At 44.5% G+C, this 19,356-nt stretch overlaps 1 protein-coding gene across 2 annotated transcripts in view; it reads right to left on the minus strand.

Moving 5' to 3' along the window:
• HIVEP2 (HIVEP zinc finger 2) overlaps window positions 1-18,680 on the minus strand; it is a 183,727-nt gene extending 165,047 nt beyond the window's left edge. The window contains exon 1 of one of the 2 annotated variants that reach the window (XM_036024796.1): window positions 18,579-18,680. The gene's annotated coding sequence lies outside the window, so the exon portion shown is untranslated. Of the gene's footprint in view, window positions 1-16,993; window positions 17,101-18,578 lie in introns of those variants that run through there. The other variant, XM_036024794.1, reaches the window with a different exon arrangement.
• Between the last annotated feature and the right edge of the window lie 676 nt (window positions 18,681-19,356).

Raw genomic sequence — 19,356 nt, forward strand, 5'->3', positions numbered from 1 at the left:
TTGCTGTAAACCTAAAACTTCTCTGAAAAATAAGGTATATTTACTTTTCTCTGAAAAGTATACATATTTAAAATCTATATCTAGGGTGTTATACGTATCATGATACTTACACTATACACTGCATTATAACCTACAGGTTCACAAGTAAATGAATCTTAAGAATTGACAAAGAAATCATTATCTGGATAGCTTTTGTGAAGTTCAGCAACTGGGTCTACCCCTCCTTGATAAAGAAATTACATTTTTAAAAAAGTTTACTGAAAAGAATTTTTTAATGTACATCAAAAACAGTACAATTTAATACATGTTAGTTGTCCTGTTCAGTCATTTACTACCTAAGGGCAACATGAAAGGTGACCTTGGCTTCCACTTAAAGTAACCCAAAGCCCTTGAGTATTTTTTCTGTTGTCTTATTTTCGAAATCTCTGAATAAAACAATTGAGTATTTTATCATATAATATCTTAAGCCTGCAGAGTTTATTTTTGTTAACCCCTTGTTTTATATATATTCCTATCCCCATTTTATCAAGACATGGGTCAGAGAACACAGGATTAGCATGAATGCATGGATCTCAGAAGGGCTCCTTTCCACACTGTTGAAAGGAAATGCCAAGACCTTCCCCTTTCCATATTCCCAAACTGCAAACTGAAACCGGGCCCTCTGTACTTCCCAGGCCGCTCTAGGTTGGCTTGGTAGCCACTTCCTCTGCCTGTGAGTGCTGGGAGGGGCCTACAAAAAAATCACATCCAACTGCTTGATCTACCTAGCTTAAAAACAGTGATTTTTAAACAACTTCCTTGAGCTTCCCAAATTGTCATCAAAGGATTCTGGATTGTAAAAGTGATACCTATGTGTGTCCAATCCTGGGAAACACTGCAGACCGTCATCTGCCTCCTGGGTGATCTCACACTAACTTTTTCCACAGTGTCTTTTTTCTCCCCGTTATCAATCATTAATTTATCCATTAAATCTCTGCAGTGATCCTTGTGTTTTCCTTCAGAACGTAATTTCTCCTATTCCTTTACATCATCTGTCAATGGTATATAATTAATACTCTACAAGCTGCACGTGACTGCCCAAATACTAACTCACTGAAGATTTTATTCAAAATTCACACTCCCTGGTTTATACTTAATTGCTGGTGATGGCATTTGGAACGGACAAAACAAGGATGACTAAGTATTATCTTATTTCTTAATCATAATTTCAGACTAAATGAAATCAATATTACCATAAATTCATTATAAACTGGAATATAAAGACCAGGATGATAGCAATGAGATAAATCAACTTGCGAATAAATACATCACTTAAAATATAAACCATAAAAATAAAATGTGAAATCTTCAAGTTCCTGGTGTTATTTTCAAATGCATCTCTTTTGTATCATGAAAGAGAACAAATAAACTGTGAGAATAAAAGGATGTTTTGCAGGATAACATATTTTTACACTTTATCGTTAGAAATTGCCAGAAAAAAATTTTTAATGCTCAGATTTTATGCTTTCAAGTACATTATGAGAGTGCACAATTCCAACCCAGTGATGTATACTCATTTCATTCAATGGAAAGGATTGAGACTTGATGTTTCCCAAGGTAATTCTCTTAAAACTCATCATTGAATTCAGGACTGGTTTCAGTTAGGTGTGTAGTTACAACATGAGAACCGTGGATTGCTGCAGTGATTCTTTGGGTCTCGACGCTTCTGAGATCCCGGTTCTCCACCACAGAAACCTGCACGTGTCTCACATGCCGCACACATAGTCGTTGCTGTAACTTGACTGTGACAGGTGGACTGGCCTCACAAGCTGACATCTCTAAAAATGTTCAGAATGGCACAGTAAGTTCTTACTCTTCTCTCCTAAGAGCCAATACTGAGTATTCTTCTTCTCAAATGAGCACTCCCCAGTCATCTGTTGCTTTTCCAGAAAACTGGCTCCCAAGAAGCACACCGGCAAAACCATGAGGACGCCCTTCTTTCTCAGGGCCACGGTCTATCCCCACGCCACAGTGTAAGACCATAGTGCTCCTCTCGGGCCAGTTCTCCCCCAAACCAGAGCCCAGCTCAAGAGTCAATATATGCAGCACAGTCCAGTGAAGAGTACAGCTCACTGAGTGAACAGGAACGAAGACAGAGTACGTTACACAGACACGTGTGCACACACATGAATGAAGAAAACTTCCATGAGAAACCTTACATGGTTTACCATCTTTGGTCCCAATAAGATCCTTTTTCTACTTCAGTACTTTCAAGCCCCATGATTCTATTTTTCTTACAAACTGCCCCCATAATGACAACTTTCTCTTTATTAAATGGCCCTTAGCACAAATTACTAGTGTTCTGATCCCTTTGAGCTTGGGTAACTCTACAAAGTACAGCATCTGACACTAAGACAGTCCCAGACCTACAGGTGGCTCAAACGCTATCCATTCCCTCCTCCAGATGGTAACAAGAAGACGCACCATTACCTCATGCCTTTCAGCCTCTAGGTAAAAGCCAACACATTCTTCAAATGGGAATGCGTGTATTAGTACTCAGGGGTTTCAGAATACACTTCCTCTTTCAGTCTCCATCTATATTTAATACTTCAGGATAGACCCTCAATAAAGTCTGAATAATAGTAAATGCTCAGATGGCCTATAATCAACTGTTACTGAAGCATCAGTGTCCTCACAGGTATTAAAGTGTATTTAAAAATTAATGAACTATGTAAGTTGTTTTATTATAATAAAGTATTCTTGTATTCTCTCCTAGCCCCTCACCAAGTGTTGTGTATGTACGTCTCCAGAGACTAAAAGAGTGACTAAATCTAAAATGTTACTTGCCACAGTGGTTAAAAGTTCCAAAATCAAAGTATCCACTGAGGACATGATAACTTTTCTTTTGGTAAAATATAATCATTAACTTTTAGTTATTGTATAATGTATTGCTTCTGCATATAGGTCCACTTGTTCTATGAAATATGTGCCTGCCTAGGTATTCAGCATCTTTACTCTTTATTATGTGGATTAATAAGCAACCTGCATGTAGATTCAAAGAAGAGAGTTTTCTCATAGATACTAAAGATAGTTGATCTAAAGTAAAAATATGTTTCAAGGTTATCATTTAGATACAATAAAACTCATCACATACTATCAGGTACTACATAGGTGACATTCTTCCAAGTAACACACCCACATGGAAGTATTTCCCAGAATTCTGTATCTCCATCATCAATCAACAGAAAACGTAAATTAAAAAAAAGGTTAATTTATGTTGCATTAAAATGGCCACCACCTGAGCTAACCTTGATGTCAGTGTGGCATGTCATTTACATGGTCAAGGAGTTGTATATAAAAAAGGTACTAATAACCGGCACAGGTACGAGTATAAAGTATGTCCATCAGCCTGGCTGGTGAAGCTCAGTGGATTGAGCGCAGGCTGCGAACCAAAGCATCGCAGGTTCGATTCCCAGTCAGGGCACATGCCTGGGTTGTAGGCCATGGCCCCCAGCAACAGAACATTGATGTTTCACTCTCTCTCTCTCTATCTCCCTTCCTTCCCTCTCTAAAAATAAATAAATAAAATCTTTAAAAAGAAAAGTATGTCCACCAGCAATACAGTCACTTTACCTCTATCATTAGTCAGCGTCCTTGAAATTGCTGGGCTTCTGGGACAAAGAAAGTAATAATAATACCTCATTCAAAAGCACTAGGTCTTACATGCAAAACATATATCCTTCATACTCTTTATAACTAAACTATAATTTCTGCATAAAAGTTTTCACATATCTTTCATCCACTTTATTTTACTTAACAATGTTTGAAAAGTTATAGAAATGCCAAAATCAGGGACCAAATTTTTGATGTGTTATAGCAAGTGTCCCCCATTATGCATTGTTTTAGGTACAAAGTCCTTAAGCTGGAATACAAGTCCTTAGACAACATACCCCAGACATCCGAAGTTTTTTTTTTTTTAACAGCATTCACTTGATATGCCCTCAAATCAAATGCTGCTCTGAAAACACTCCTGACAATTGCCCACGTTGGTACCTATCTAAGTCAAGGCCTATCTGAAGCAGCCCCCTCTGGTATGAAATCTTTTCAGACCTCATCAGCCAGGGGTGATTTCATGCCTCATATATGCCTCTCGTGGGGTATTTAAATTGCTGCTTTTAATTACAGCTTCCCCTTGCATAGTTCTTTAATACAGTAAATTGGGAAAGTTTTGATATTGAAAATAGTGAAGCACTCTTCTTTGCATCTTACATTCTGTTTCTATCGCTATTGTATTTTGTATTCCCGTATATCTTACACGTGCCAGAACCTCAATAACTACATTTGTTAAAATAGATTTGTATTATATTATTATACATTCCAACTCTGTTCCAGCTGTAAAAGTCTCGGCAAGCACGTCTACGCCTTTCAATAAAATGTTTCTAAACCAGTTGGCAAGAGGCTATGTTCTGAAGAGTAACTGGAGATAAGCAATTTATTTTTTTAGGACTCCTAACAAACATAGCCTGGAGTAAATTTCAGACGTGAACAGCCTGATGCCTGAAGAAAATAATAAGATGAAAATGAAAACGACATAATAAAAGCTATTGTTGGGGGAACTATGAATAGTTAGCCTGGAGAAAAGAATATATAAGGGGAACACAATCGTTACCTTTAAATAATTGTAGGACTGTCATGCAAGGCAATGAACCCGCTCATTCTAGATAACCGCAGGGCGCTCTATCTGCTGATAAACCTAAGGAAGGGAGAGGTATTTATTTGAGTCGGGACTGAATGCCGGCACTCCTTGGTGATCTGTCTTGGGTGATTTCTCCTCGCTCATCTGGGGATAAAATGATGCCTCCAATGGTTTTCTGAAATTCCATGAAAGACATCACACCGAAAGGGTCCTGTCACCATTTGACAAATCAAACACAGCAGATTCTACACCTAGCAAGTTAATCAGCACAATTTAAATTAGACCATTTAAGAGATGCCCTAAATAACTCATCACCGTAGGACCATAAATTGTATCAGAGTGACAGGAAAAAGCAGAACTCCTCAATGCTAAATTGATACTAAAGATGCGGCCCACTCCAACCAAGATCTGACGCCTCTGGTAAAAAGCACTTGGAAAGGTTACCGGGATCAAGGAAGCAGGCTATCTGCATATTCCAAAGGACCCTCAGGATCCCATTTCTAGACCCTTCTCTTCTCTCTACCTCATCTGTAGGAAATATTTACACACCAGAGATAAGAATAATAATGTGATTTACACAACTGTGTGTGGTAGAAATTTTCTTACGAAATGTAAACCAAAACCAATGGGCTTCAAGGCGATCACAAATGTTGAGTACACCATTAGACACTGCTTGCTCCTCCCGCCGTCGGAAGGCTTAACAGAGCAGGCAGTGAAGCCAGGGCAAATCCGTTCCTCATTTCAGAATGCCTTCTAAGTGATTCTCATTGCCCCCATCCTAGAAGAACTATAAGAATACAGGAGAAGAAAGACTAATTATTAGGGCATTTTTCTCACCATATAAATTCTTGGAGTTATCAGCTAACATTTAAAATTTTCCAGATCTTCTAGCATTATCCATCATAACTATTTTCAGGCGTCATTAGGTTTAACATTAGCAAACTCCTACCAAACGTGGCCAACAATCAACTGATGACTGAACAGGTTTGGACTCTGTCCATTAGAAGACCTAATCTCCACATTTAGCATCCAATTATTTTCTATATTCTCTACTGTCAAGTGATTTATTTTAAAAGGTCATTTTGAATATTCTCAGGCACTTGGCCCTTTTTAAAAGCTATGTTTGATTGAATCTTCACCAACATGACTGAGGCCACTGAACAAGTACACAGATGACAAATTCAAAAACAAATGACTTTGGATTCCTGTTCTTTGCTTGAATACAGTTGTAGCTATTTCAGAATTCTGGTATACATGTGCGTTAGTGACTACACAAAATGGAAATGTACCAGAGGTTATCACGACGAGCTGTGAAGCCGCTGGCCATCATCTTTCTGAAGACAATTACGTGCGCCTGTAATGAGTTGCATCAATAGCAGTCAATTATCTCAAGAACACTCTACTCACCCTTGTCACAAATGTATTGCTGTGTATCAGATTTTGTTTCAACAACTGAATTATTCTCAAACTTAGTGTTGCTTCACCTCCTAAAAATAGCCACTCCAATTCTCTTGCATGTTACCCTGCTCTGTTCCCAGGGGCTAGGGCAGTGCTCTAAACAATGCTTCATTTTTACACATGAAGACACAGTGAAACATAACAGAGGTATAGCCACGTCCCCTGAATCGTTTTGAAAATCAATAACAAGGCAAGCAACATACTACCAGGATCAAGGTTTACCATCAGCAACTCTGGTGTCCTCTGCAACCCTGGTGCGGGCCCTACTGAGCACATCCTCACAACAAGGACAGGAAAGATATTCGAAATCCTCCTTTTCTCCCAGAAGTCTGGATTTCTCCCAGCATATAAGCTCGGACACATGGCAAACACACTGAATGGCAAGAAAATGCTGCTCTGAATGTTCAGCACCCTGGATTTTTCCCTTTGCTTACAGAAACAGAAGTTATTCAAACTGTAAGCACCAGGAGAAGAAAAATGCAGTTTGATCACTGTCCCATGGATAATTCAGAGCTGAACTCCTCCTGGCCTGTCCATGAAGTGTTGGGCCAGCCAGCAGCACCGTCCCACGGGGCACTGCCGAGCTGCCGAGACAGAGCTCCTCACCAGCTTCCAGTGCGAGGACAGGAGTCAGTCCTCAAGCTTCCACTCCTTCAGCATTCTTTGCTCTACAGACAAGGACACATAATGGGAGAAAAGGATACACTCGCTCTCTCTGATGAATTTACCCGAGCAGGCCCACCAGGAAACTCCTCTTCCTCAAACCCAGCAGGGACCGACTGCCTTCACGCAGCTCTCCTATTCAGAGGACCCCGAACAAAATAAGGCCGAAGAGGACTGTCCTCCATGAAAGAAACCCAGCTCAACTGTAAACCTCCCTGTCCCTCGGAAGGAAAAAAGTAGCCCGAGGTGGCCCCAGCTGTTCACGTGCTGGCACATCGGACGGGAAGTACAGAGCCCAGGGAGGCCTTGGCCATGACGCTAGGAAGTGGCTGTGACTGCTGGGTGGGTAGGTGAGGCGGCGGTTTCCCGGACGACTTCTTAAAAAGCTGAAGAAACACGTCCGAGCAAGCAGGTGAACGGACTGTGGCTATAGGAGTGAAGGCTAGCCTGGACTTCATCTCTCCTTTGGTTCTGATTGACTGCCCCACCCCGTCTTGCACTGGGTCAGACTCTTCTTACCATTTGCACTGAAGCGAGTGGTGAATTATGACTTTAAACATTCACCAAATATCTACTGCATGCCCACTGTACAACACACACTGCGTTGCCCACATGGTTTGTGACGGTATAAGCCATCACAACCCAACATAAATTTTGTAAAAAAAATTATCTGTAAAAAATTCATTTAAATAAGATTAAAAATGTGCATTCCAGTATACATTGTGGCAATCATTTCACTTCAACTACTTATAAATGCCTTTTACAATAGGATGTGTCTCTGTAAAGCATTTTCTCTTCGCCCCTACAAAACAGCAACAAGGGCCTGATGCTACAGGTTCTAAAAAGCTATAATCCTGAACCACAAAGAGAAATTTAAAAAAAACTAATGCCATAATATTGAGTTATGTAAAAACAGTTCCTCTTCAAAACTATCTTACTACGAAAAATATAGATCTAGATATAATAATGGGGTATTTTCACTAGGGATTCACAAAGTCTCATGGTGCTTCCAGAGACCCAACATAAAAACACTGGAATGTAGTGCAAGGACTGAATTTGGGCTAAAAAGTTTCTAAATTAGTCCAAAAAAATGTGAAGGCCATGAGGGCAGGGGTTTATGTGTTTGTTTGTTTTTACCATTTTGTTCACTGATACATCTCACGTGTCTAGAATAGCACCTTTGCTAGGACAGGTGCTGAATAAATCCTTGTCTGGTTATTAAACGTTTGTTTAAAAGTCAGCAGTCCCAAGAACACTCCAGTTGTGCCTCCTAAGCACATCCAAGGCCCCGAAAGGAACACTGGTTCCCCTGCTCTTGAGATTGACATAGTTCAACTTGGGTAATTCAGGCCCCAAAGGCTATTTTTAGACCAAAAACTCCAGAAGGATGATCCACAGAGAACCAGAGAATTCAGTTCATTTCACTACCACGGCACTGACTGAACTCAGTAAGAAATACCCCAAACTTCAACTGATATTCCCATTTGTTAACTGTTGAAAAATGTGCATTCTGACATCATTTCTTAAACCAATTTCAATCAAGAGATTAATAGACCATTTGAAAACATATACAATTTCAATTCTTTTGTGTTTTTCTTTTGGTCTAATCTCTTCTTAACGATAAGCACAGCTACCAGGTGTTACACGTTTACAATGAGTACACATGTACAGTGTTACACATTCACACATCACTGAGAGGCGTACATTCTCATAAAAATGTTGCAGTGATCCTTCAACAGATATTACCACCCTCACTTTGTAACCTCCAGGGATTATGTAACTTTCCTAAATTGCCCCAGCTGATGGTGGAGCTGGAGTCCATCCTGTTCTGTCAGACTTCAAATCTAGGCTCTAACTTAGGTCCTAGGCTACCTGTATATATCACCATCAGATGCGCTCCAGCTACTAGGGGAAAACACTGTGCAATGTGATAAAAAAAAAAACAGTTGACAATATAATTTTTGAAATAATCTTGATGTTTAACAATTGCTTAGGCTGCATGGAATGGTGAAGAGACCAAACAGTTTTGAAGCCAAATAGCCCTGAGTTCAAATTCTGCTTCACCGCTGACTATCAGAGTGTCCCTGCAAAAACCATTTAACCTTTCTGAATCTCATCTCCTAAGTGTACACATGAAAATAAAACACCAGATATTACTGGGGTCGTTACTGAGTGGCTGGTATGAAGCCTGGCACAAACCGCCTGCTCCTCAAGCCTAAATTCCCTCCCCTCTAACGGATTTCCTAAATTGGCACTGTGCTGATTTTTTAAAGTGTCTAGTTCATCCTTGTAATACCATAATTACAGAATATAATGACACTGCATTCTCTAGAACTACAAAGTAGAATTCATAAACTGATAGAATATGAGCTGGAAGAGGCTTTAGAAGCCATCTGTTCCGATCCTCTCCCTTACCAAATGAAGTCCAGAGCATTTAAACGACTTGTTTCCAAATTGTTACAGAAAGTTCAGTGCAAAGACACAACTAGACTATATATATGTGCCTCCACTCCTCTCCAACTCTACCCCAGTTTTTGCCTCGCATTACACAGGCATGGTAATGCATGTAATTTTCAGACAATTAAGCAGTATAAAATAACCTCAGTTTAATTGCATCCAATTAACAGGCCAAATTAGTGTTTCATATGTACACTATTAAATGAGTTGTCTGGCTTCCAAAAGAAATAAAACACTGTTTCAAATGAATCTAGCACTTTAGTGAACAAAGCTACTTACAATTTAAATTACCTGTCCTATAATCTTCTTTATATGGAGTTAGACCTAATCTCCATTTTAAAAGGAATATTGTACTTTCTGCACGACCAGGATGACAATTTAGGGTGTATTTCAAGTATCAAAATTTTCTTCCTCATGGAACACGTATCATTTTCTGTGTGCGTGTGTGTGCATGTGTGCATGCTTCCCCACATGTGCACGTCTACAGATCACTAATTAAATACAAATGAGGGTGTGTCTACATTTCCCCACTGCCTCGTTTCAAAAGTCCCACCTTTTTGTTGGGCTTCTGAAATCAAGCGAGTCTGCCACAATGCAAATAGTAAGAGCTTCGCTGATCTCCTGCTTTCTTTTTCAGAGAAAACGAAACCATCAAAGAAATCTTTATCCGAAAAAAAAAAAAAAACAAAAGAGCAATGCCTTTCAGTACACTGCACTATGCTGTCCAGTATTGTCATGACTTAGGTAGAACTGGGCATCAGTTAAAGAGTGGTATTTTAATGAACCATGAAATGAATCATGTAGACTTTCCCTAAAATATTTACACCTAAAAATGTAAACACCTTATAATTTTAAGTATAACCATTTTTATAAGTCAGCGTTTGATAGCCAATTTACTATAAATATTTGTGAACATTATCTAGAGTAAGAAGTTTTACAGTGGGTTGAACTAGTAATTCATTGTAGTTCAAATTGACAACCTGCCATTCTTCCTTGACCATGTTTATCACAACATTTTTATCACTTTGTATTATTTTTAAGATGTCCGTTCACAGGAGAACTCAAATCGTCCTGCAGTAGCGTGAACCTATATTACTCCTCTTTTGGGTGTTATAGCAACTTAACTGTCTCCTTGTTGCCAAGATACCCATCCTAGACATGCTTATCATCTAATCACACACATGACAGTATCACTCCTCTGCTCAAAATCTGCCGTGAAGCCCAGCTTCCTCACAGGATCTGGAACCAATGTCCCTTCGCAGGCTCCCCTTTTTCACTTTCCTGGCACCATAGCTATGCCCTACACTTCCCTTTATTAGAATTTGTCAACATTCTACTCAACCTTCAAGGTCCCCGATGAAAAGTCACTTCTTCCCACAAAGACTCTCTGATCCTCCCAGTTGGAAGAAAGCATGCTTCCATTCATACTCTACTTGCACTTTTTTAAATTTTATTTATTTATTTTTAGAGAGGGAAGGAAGGGAGAAAGAGAGAGAGAGAGAGAGAGAGAGAGAGAAACATCAATGTGCGGTTGCTGGGGGCCGTGGTCTGAAACCCAGGCACGTGCCCTGACTGGGAATCAAACCTGCGATGCTTTGGTTCTCAGCCCATGCTCAATCCACTGAGCTACGCCAGCCAGGGCGCACTTGTAAGTTTTAATGAAGTTTACTTGTAAGCCATATGTCTTCTCCACATTGTAAACTTCAACTTGGAGATCACTATCCTTTTACTTCTCAGTTACTCATTCTGACCCAAGTCTGACTCCAGAGCCCAAGGCTGGAACTCCTACATAAGCGGACTCCTTCTGCCCACCTCAAGTGAATTTTATACATTATATAAATTTTAAAACAGGGAGCAATTAAATGATACAGCCAACAAAATGGAATGAGTCCAAAAGCACATAAAGGTAGGTTATTTTCACTAACTTCTTTTTCTACTCTTTTTCTTCATATTCTTTTGTTACTCCCCTAAACACATGGAAAGTGAAAAATAAGATCTAAAGTTTTCTAAAGGTCTTGATATTTGCAATCCTGTAGAGAAATTATCTGGGGAATTGAATGTTTCACTAACTGTTTAGAAATGTAGATCCAGCTCATGCAGGGCTCCAAAAATTAATCTGTTACTTCACACAGAGACCTTGTAAGAATTTTTCAATTGGTAAGTAATCAATGAAATCAATAATGCTGGCCAATTAACCGGAGCCCCAAATAAGTATTTTTTAAAAGTGAAAATATTTATTCTTAAAAAAGTTATATGCAAAGTAACAACAGCTGACCTACCACTAAACCCCTCCAACTGAAGTCAGCACATCGAATCCTAACAGATTTCCAGCAGGCCAGGAAGCACTGATGTGGAAGTAACGTGATGAGATGCATGTTACACATACATCCGTCTCCTCAAACTTCTAAACCCTGCCCCCCAAACCCTCCTCCAATGATCAGTCTCTAGCATGGCCAATAATAGGGTCATCACACATCCTGATTTGCAAAGGAGAGTCCCTCCTCTCCCAACCATTTATGCCAGGTTAGATGATCTTTCATGTGGTCACCCTGCCCACATGGTCCGGCCTCACCTTGCATCACCTCCCTTCTTACCTGTGCTCCAGCCTCACCGGCTGGCTGGCTATCAACCCCTCAGAGCACTGCACACGCCCCAGCCTGACGGCATTTGCATTGTTCCCCCTCTGTACGATCCTCTCCCCCTCTTCGCTCCCACCTTTTTCTACTTGACCCTTATTTTTCAGTCTTATCTCAAACATCAGCTCCTCAGAGAGGTCTCTTGTTCAGTTCCAAGACAGGCGTGCTGTACCCCTTGTTATACCCTCCTTTACATTTCACCCACAGGACATATAACCAATGTGGCATTACATATATTGGTCTGTGATATTATTAGTGTCCGTCAACCCCACTAGACTACACGTTCCTTTTCTGGTCTAGATCATGAGTATGCCCTTGGTGTCTCGCACAAAGCCCAACCCTTAATAAACACTTGTTGGATAAATGGATGAACAAATGTATTCATTGATGATGGCTGAGGCCCCTGTCCCAGTGCCCTAAAGAATGGAAGATCATATGTGAGTAAAAGTCAAAGCTGCTGGCTGGCCCCCGAGTACTTCCTGACTCAGAAGGGGACTCAGAAAGGGCAGGCCGACCTCTACCTGCTTTCTACCCAGATTCAACTTCAGGGACACAAACGTCACTTCCATCTCTTCCCTCCAAAGCACGTTCTTCAAATGTGCCTGAGTATGCCCAGACTTCAAATTTAACCTGATAGGAAATCCACAGTTATGAATCCTACAGTTATGAAATCTACAGTTGTAGAACAGATCACATCATAGTTAGTAACTCACATGATTTATGACACAGATAATCAGGAAGTTCCGATTCTATTCCAAATGCAGTCTTGAAGATAGGGTAGCCCTATGTCTATCTTTCTGTTAGTATCCATGGTCCACCTCAGATGCCAAAGACTGCACACACCAAGTAAGCCATGTCATGATCCTCTTGGACATAAAGACTCGGGAGTTGCATCACAATAATAGATTAAGTGCTAAAACATTTTTTCCAAGTTACTTAGGGCCATCTCATAGCTACAAAAACTGATTTATAACCTCCTTTTTGTTAGCATTGCTATAACACAGTAAGCAATGCTTTTGGTTGTAATCAACTATCAGGAACAAACAGAAAATCTTATCATTTATACAACTTCCTTCAAATACACACAATCTTATTTTCATCAAGTTTTCCCATTTTCTCTCAATCTTCTGTGTTCATCTATAGCTTCAAGCACTGGGGAGCCTCACAGGAACAATCACTGACATTTTACTCAAGATTAATCAAGGCTCTGCCTAGGTAGTTACAGCAAACCCACACACACTGGGTGGTTTGAAGTTCCTTGAAACCTGAAGTCCACTGAGTTGAGTTAGCAAACTTCCTCTGCTCCTTTCTAAACATCACTTAAAAAGTTGCAACACTTACATACCAGGTTCAGCCAAACTATGGATTCACAAAGAATTCGCATGGAAATCCATTAACTGGAAACACATCACTTAAATTGTGAACCATTTCTCCACCTGCGGGTCTACTGCGTGGACCAACAGAGTTCTGCTGGTGCTGACTGTGAATCAAAACATGAAAACGGTGTGTACTTTGAACAGACTTAGGTGCCGAGCAGCCTGTTTGATCCAAAACCATCCATCCAGTGGGTCTTAGCCAATTTTTCCTTATTACAAGAGTTACCACATCCGGTAATAAATTAGCATATATCCTATGGATTATACTTTTATTTATGCCAAATAACATGTTCAACAAACTCCTTTTTGCTTTAAAACTACTTTTCCTATGCTAAAGCTTTCTGGTTAACTTCAGCTAGTAACTAATAACTCAAAAAATCTAAAACCAACACAGAGTACTCGTTATTTGTTAATGCCGCTATTAAAATGAGCCCTACTTTTTTAAAAAACAAAATAGGCAACTTCTTAAATAGAGGTTTTTCATTTTAAATTGAAGGAGCATAAAAGAGTCAACCTGGCTTTCTGAATCATGACAAAGTGCCAAAGGTTCAAGCAGACACATGCACCCTTGTCCCACAAGGAACACCTGCATGCATGTTGTCTCTGTTTTGTTTTCATAGTGACAAGAACATTTGTAAACACATCTCAGGTAAAAGGAACCAGAGCCATCAAAAGACTCTGCTGGCTAATCTTTCAATGTAGCTAAACAGCATGATTTCATTATGTTATAATATGCACGTGGTAAGTCCCTTTCACAATCCATGTTTAATGGAAATACAGAAATGTTATATCTGTTTTCATGGTATTTTTCCAAAGGCCTCTATGTAGATCTAACCATTTAAAAATCAGTTAAATTTGAACCAGTTAACCATTTAAAAATCAGTTAAAATTTAAAATTTTAATTTTAATTTCAGTCATTAATATACTTACACTCCTAAAATTACCCCCAAATCAAATTCCACATCAATTTAATCATAAATAGCCATATATGAATATCAGCAACCTCTAATAAAACCAACCACATAAAATACAATCACTGTAACAGGAATACATATGTGTGTGTGTGTGTGTGTGTGTGTGTGTGTGTGTCAATGAGCAAATTCTGCTTTATACCTCACCTATGTTGAAAGCGGGAAACTCAGACAATTTTAAAAAGATTCACCATAGCAAGGTAACGTATTTGTGTACACAGGAATGCACTGAAGGTTTCGAACCTAGTGGTCAGAAGAGATTATGACACTCGAAGCCCTCGCCGTCATTAGGGGGAGGTTGGTAAATCCCTTTCACCTCAAAACACAAATGCACAGTTCTCCTCCTGACCCTGAGTGTACCACAGTAATTTTGTCTTAACAATGGAAATGATACCCATTTCACTCATGGGGAGGGCATTTCTGTCCTAATCAACTATCTGGCCTATATCCTAAAAATCAAACCCAAACCCAATCTATGCATTACACAACTTACTTGATTAAAATTTTGTTTTGGCAATCTTGTAAGGTGAAAAAGCACAAGATATTTGTAAATCCTAATATATATGTAATATGTATAAAATACATATAATATAGGTAAATGTTTAAAATAACTTGCTGCACTCAAGGCCAAACATCCCCAAAGGCTACAATATCAATGGAGGAAATGTTGCAAATAAAGTTAAATGGCCTTTTTCTATTTTTCTAGGAAGACAGATCATTGCAAATTTAATTAAAATGTATATTATTAATACTTCAAGTAATTTCTGGGCTTGATTACACCACTACCAAAAACAAACAAAAAAAGAAACTGTACTAAAAAGAAAAATCAATAGCCTTTGACCAGAGCTCCGAGCATAGTAGGGGAAAAGAAAGAGTTCTCTTGTGAATTACCAAGGTCTAGCCTTTGGGGGTAAGGGAGAATACCGATATTCATTTGGAGGTAAACTGAGTTATTTTTAAAATAGCAAAAAAAACGGGGGGGAGGAAATCAGTTCAGATTTTCCATTGTAAGTGAAAGTACCGGAAACAAGCCTTTTTATGTTCATTTCAGGCCTAAGTAACTGTACAGAGAACAAGGCTTTCGCAATGTCAGTTGCACACACTGCTTCCTGTGTGAATTCTAAGCCATTACAGGTGTCCTAAGGCCTCCGGTGAAACCTATTATCAGAGGATTCCTCTGGTCCCCTCCCCGCAAAGCTACCCCTACAGCCCCGTACCCCGCACATATTACAGCCCATCTCCTCCAAGTGTCTTTATTAAGGACCCTATCTTTTCTCTACACTCTCCAGGTTCAAGTACCCAGGTTCAAGTTGCCCTCGGCGTGGCATGTAAAAGCTTTCTCATTAGAGAGGAGTAGTTCCTGCAGTCCTTTTTAGTTAGATGCTTTCAAGCCAGACAGGAGAGAAGCCACTTGAAGAAAACCTTCTTTCCTCTACAGCTTTTCCCCACTGGGACCACGTCCCCCCAAGAAGAACACCAGCGCACGCTTCCTGACCTTCTATCTCCTCATCCGATTTGGGCTTGGAGGGTTGGGGTCGCAATTTCTCTGCTGCACTGGACGTGTTATGTAAGAGGGACAGAACGCGGGAGGCACATGCGTATAAAGCGCATCGATCTGTGATAACAGCTGAGGTGGCAGCGCTGCTCTGGAGTCTCCCCCACCAATACGACAGACACCACACACACACACACACACACACACACACACACCACCCCTTCCCACCCACCCACCCACCTCCACAGCAATGTTTTCCTGTCTCACCCCTTCCAGCACCAGACGCACAGAATGGAAAGGCGGGGGGAGGGGTGAAAGGAGGTGAGAGGAGCAGCAGCACATCTGCTAAGATAGCAGCCGGCAGAGCCGCCGCGGCAGAGAGCCCCTCGTTAACCCCCTTCCTGTGGGTGCACGACGTCATGGAACATTCCCGGAACGGGCCAACGTTCCACCCACTTCAGGGAACAGACATAAAGGCGCAGACCCAGCTCCCCACAGTGCACAGCCCAAACACATGTCCCTTCCCGGTCCCCAGGCAGACGCACAGACGAACATGCATGCAAACCGCCCCCACCGGTCTCCACGCGCCCCCGGCCAGCCTGCGCCGCCGGGAGCCGCTCTGTGGCCGGTGCACCCGCAAGGCGAGGGCGCCTCCGCCTGAACCTTCCATCGAGACAGTCCCCTCCTTCCTCGCTTCCTTCCTTCTCTCCTTCCTTCCTTCCTTCCTCGGCAGGAGAAAGGAGTCACTGAAATGCCAACTGCCAGTGCCTCCGCTGCGCTCTCTCGGCCGCAGGCCGGCGGCCCGGCCCTCGCGCCGCCCGCCCGCCCCCTACCCGCGCGGCGCGGCCGCGGCCCCCTCCCCCGCTACCTGGAGACTGGCGGCCGGCGGCCGCGGCAGCCGCAGCTGTAGCCCGGCGGTGCGCGCCGGTGCACGTCCCTCATTAGTAACCAGGCACATTCCAGCCTCCAGCTCTCCCGCGCGGCCCCCTCCCCCCAGGACATTACGCAAATCAGCCTCCCCTCTTCTGCATAGATCCTCGGCCAGGGTATTCCCCGCATTTCCCAACGCGCCGGACCCCCCTCGCGAGGTCTCCCCCCTCATCCCCGCCCCCTCCGACCCTCACCCTTGGGAAACCGGGAAGCAGCCGGGGACGCGCGCCGGGAGGGGCGATGGAGTCCGGAGGAGGCTATTTCGGTATAAAGTGAAACAAGCTCCCCAACGCTACGGGAGGCAGGAAAAACACGGCGCCGAGGCCACTTACCGAGCCGAGGAACCTACATTTCTGCCGCTCTGTTTCCCAAATGCTCAGTCCGCCCTCCACGCGCCCCCGGGGTGCATGCAGCACCCCAAAGTCGAGACGTGTAGGACTGATGTCAACGAGCCATGAGACCCTTTAAGTTGCTCCAGGGTCCTGAGAGCCTCAACCTCCAAGACGCAACTTGGCCAAGACTTGTGCCACAGTGAACGGAGATGTTTTGGTGGAGACCCTCCTCCAGTGGAGAGAGACAGCGCTCCGCGGCGCCCCGCTCGCCTGCTCTCCACCCCCTCACCTCCAGCCCGCCTCCCGCCCGCCGCCCGCCTCCGGGCCGCAAGCCCCTCGGGCGGCTGTCAGATCTCGGCCGCCGCCGGGTGACAGGGGCGGGAAGAGGGCGCGACGCGGCGGCCCGAGACCGAGCGGGCGAGGGGGATCCTCGCAGCAGCAGCGGCAGCCGCTCACCTGGAAAGTCACCGCTGAGGAGGAGGAGGAGGAGGACGCAGAGGAGGAAGAGGGAGAGAAGGTGGGGGAGGAAACCCCCCTGGTGCCCTTGTTCTCGCTGCCGCGGCGGCCGCTCCTCGCCCAGGCTGAGCGTGTCTGGTGGGGGGTGTCTGGTAGCATTTCCTTAAGGACACAGGGAGGGCGGGCGCGGAGGGAGGGAAGAGATCCTGACCGCCTGCCCGGGCTCCTCTTCCCTTTATTTATTTTTCTGACACTGTACGGAGACGGGCCGGGGCAGGGGCCGCGGGGCTCGGGAGGGAGCCGAGAGGCCCGGGCCGCAGCAGTCCGCTTGTGGGAGCCGCGGCGGCCGCCTCCCCTCCCGGTCTGTGGACGCACCGGGTTATTCCTGGCAGCGCCTCCCCGAACAGAAGTTACTAGGAGGAGTGCGCGGCGAGGGCGGGCGGGGGGAGAGGCGGAGGGAGGGAGGGAGGAAGAGGGAGAGACTCAGCCAGCGACGTCATCGGATCCCCCAGCGCGTCCCAGGGAGGGAGGCTGAACCAGAAAAACCAGTCTGGAGCCGGCAAAGGAGAGAGGGATGTGCTGCTGTGCTCGGGGCGACGGGGGGGGGGGGGGGGGGGGGGGGGCGGGGGGGAGGCGGCCCGGAGGACCGGGCCGGGCCTCGCCGCGGCAGCCGGGAGCGGGAAGATCGCGGCCGCGCTCCCGCTTGCCGGGATCCGGGAACTCCCTGGAGAGCGGGTTTCTACTTGTTCTGCAAAAAAACACTTGGGCGTCTCTAGGAGCCTGAGAATTTCCTTTAGGGCTGTGGAAACTTCCTCCTCCCCCCACCACCTATCTTCCCCACTTCCCTTATAATCATTCCCGGCCTTGGTAACAAACGGAATTATATAATAATTAGTATTGTCATTATGATTTTCTCCGTGCACCTCTGATCCTTTGCGTCTCCCTCGTCCCCGCCTCTACTCACGGTTATGTTATCAGTCAAGATAAACAAAATCTTACTGTAGGTAGCTCCTGGCAGCGTTTCTGGAGCTTTGCAAAGTGTTTTGACTAGCACTTTCCGTGCCCCTGCGGAAGCACGAACTTTTCTCGCGCTCGAAATGCCCCATTTGCCTTCCCTGGGGTCACTCACCAGGGCGCCCTGGGCGCACCCAGCTCGGGCACTGCCGACCGCCCTCTCCGGAATACTCAAACCGATTTGGGCAGCGGCGCACAGAGCTGCTGCCGGTTTCCTGGTGGGCCGTGCTGGGTGGGACCCCGGGGCGAGCCGCCTCCTGCAGTATGCGCGCTCCTCTCTCCTCGGAAGGGACGCGGGTGAAATCACACCCAACGCGAGGAGAACGGGGCCGGAGGGCGGGGGAAGCCCAGGCGAGTGGGGGCCGGAGCTCTGGGCTTCCTCCCTAGCGACACCCGGGGGACACCGGGACTCCCTCGAGCCGTTACCCTGCTTGTGTGGACTCGTGTGAACCCTCGGGGATGGTTCCCAGAAGGCCGCGGCGGCCGGAGAGCAGCGAGGGGCAGCCAGGCGGGGCTGGCGCCGGGAGCACCTCCTCCGGGTGGTCTTCCCGCGGGGCAAGTACCGGGCGCCACCGTTCTCGGGAGTCGGAGCAGCCCGGCGGAGGCCAGCGAAACCCGGTGCCCCGGGCGCCGCGGGCCCCAGCGGCCCTACCCACCGCAGGCCGCGCCGCCGCCCTGCCAGGGGCGGAGTAAACAAGAGACGCAAGATTTGACCTGGCGCGACCCGGATTTCTGGCCGGGGTTCCCCCTGAGCAGGTGACTCCGTGGGAGGGGTGGAAATTAGCCTCTGGAATTCCGGGCCAAAGACATTAACTGTGGTTCTGCTTTTAAGGCAGGTATTTCACCAACTGAGGAATGCTTCGCGTCTCAAGTTTCAGGTTTCGCGGAAAAGG

Source organism: Phyllostomus discolor, chromosome 4 (genome assembly GCF_004126475.2).
Source record: "Phyllostomus discolor isolate MPI-MPIP mPhyDis1 chromosome 4, mPhyDis1.pri.v3, whole genome shotgun sequence".
Lineage (NCBI taxonomy): Eukaryota > Metazoa > Chordata > Mammalia > Chiroptera > Phyllostomidae > Phyllostomus > Phyllostomus discolor.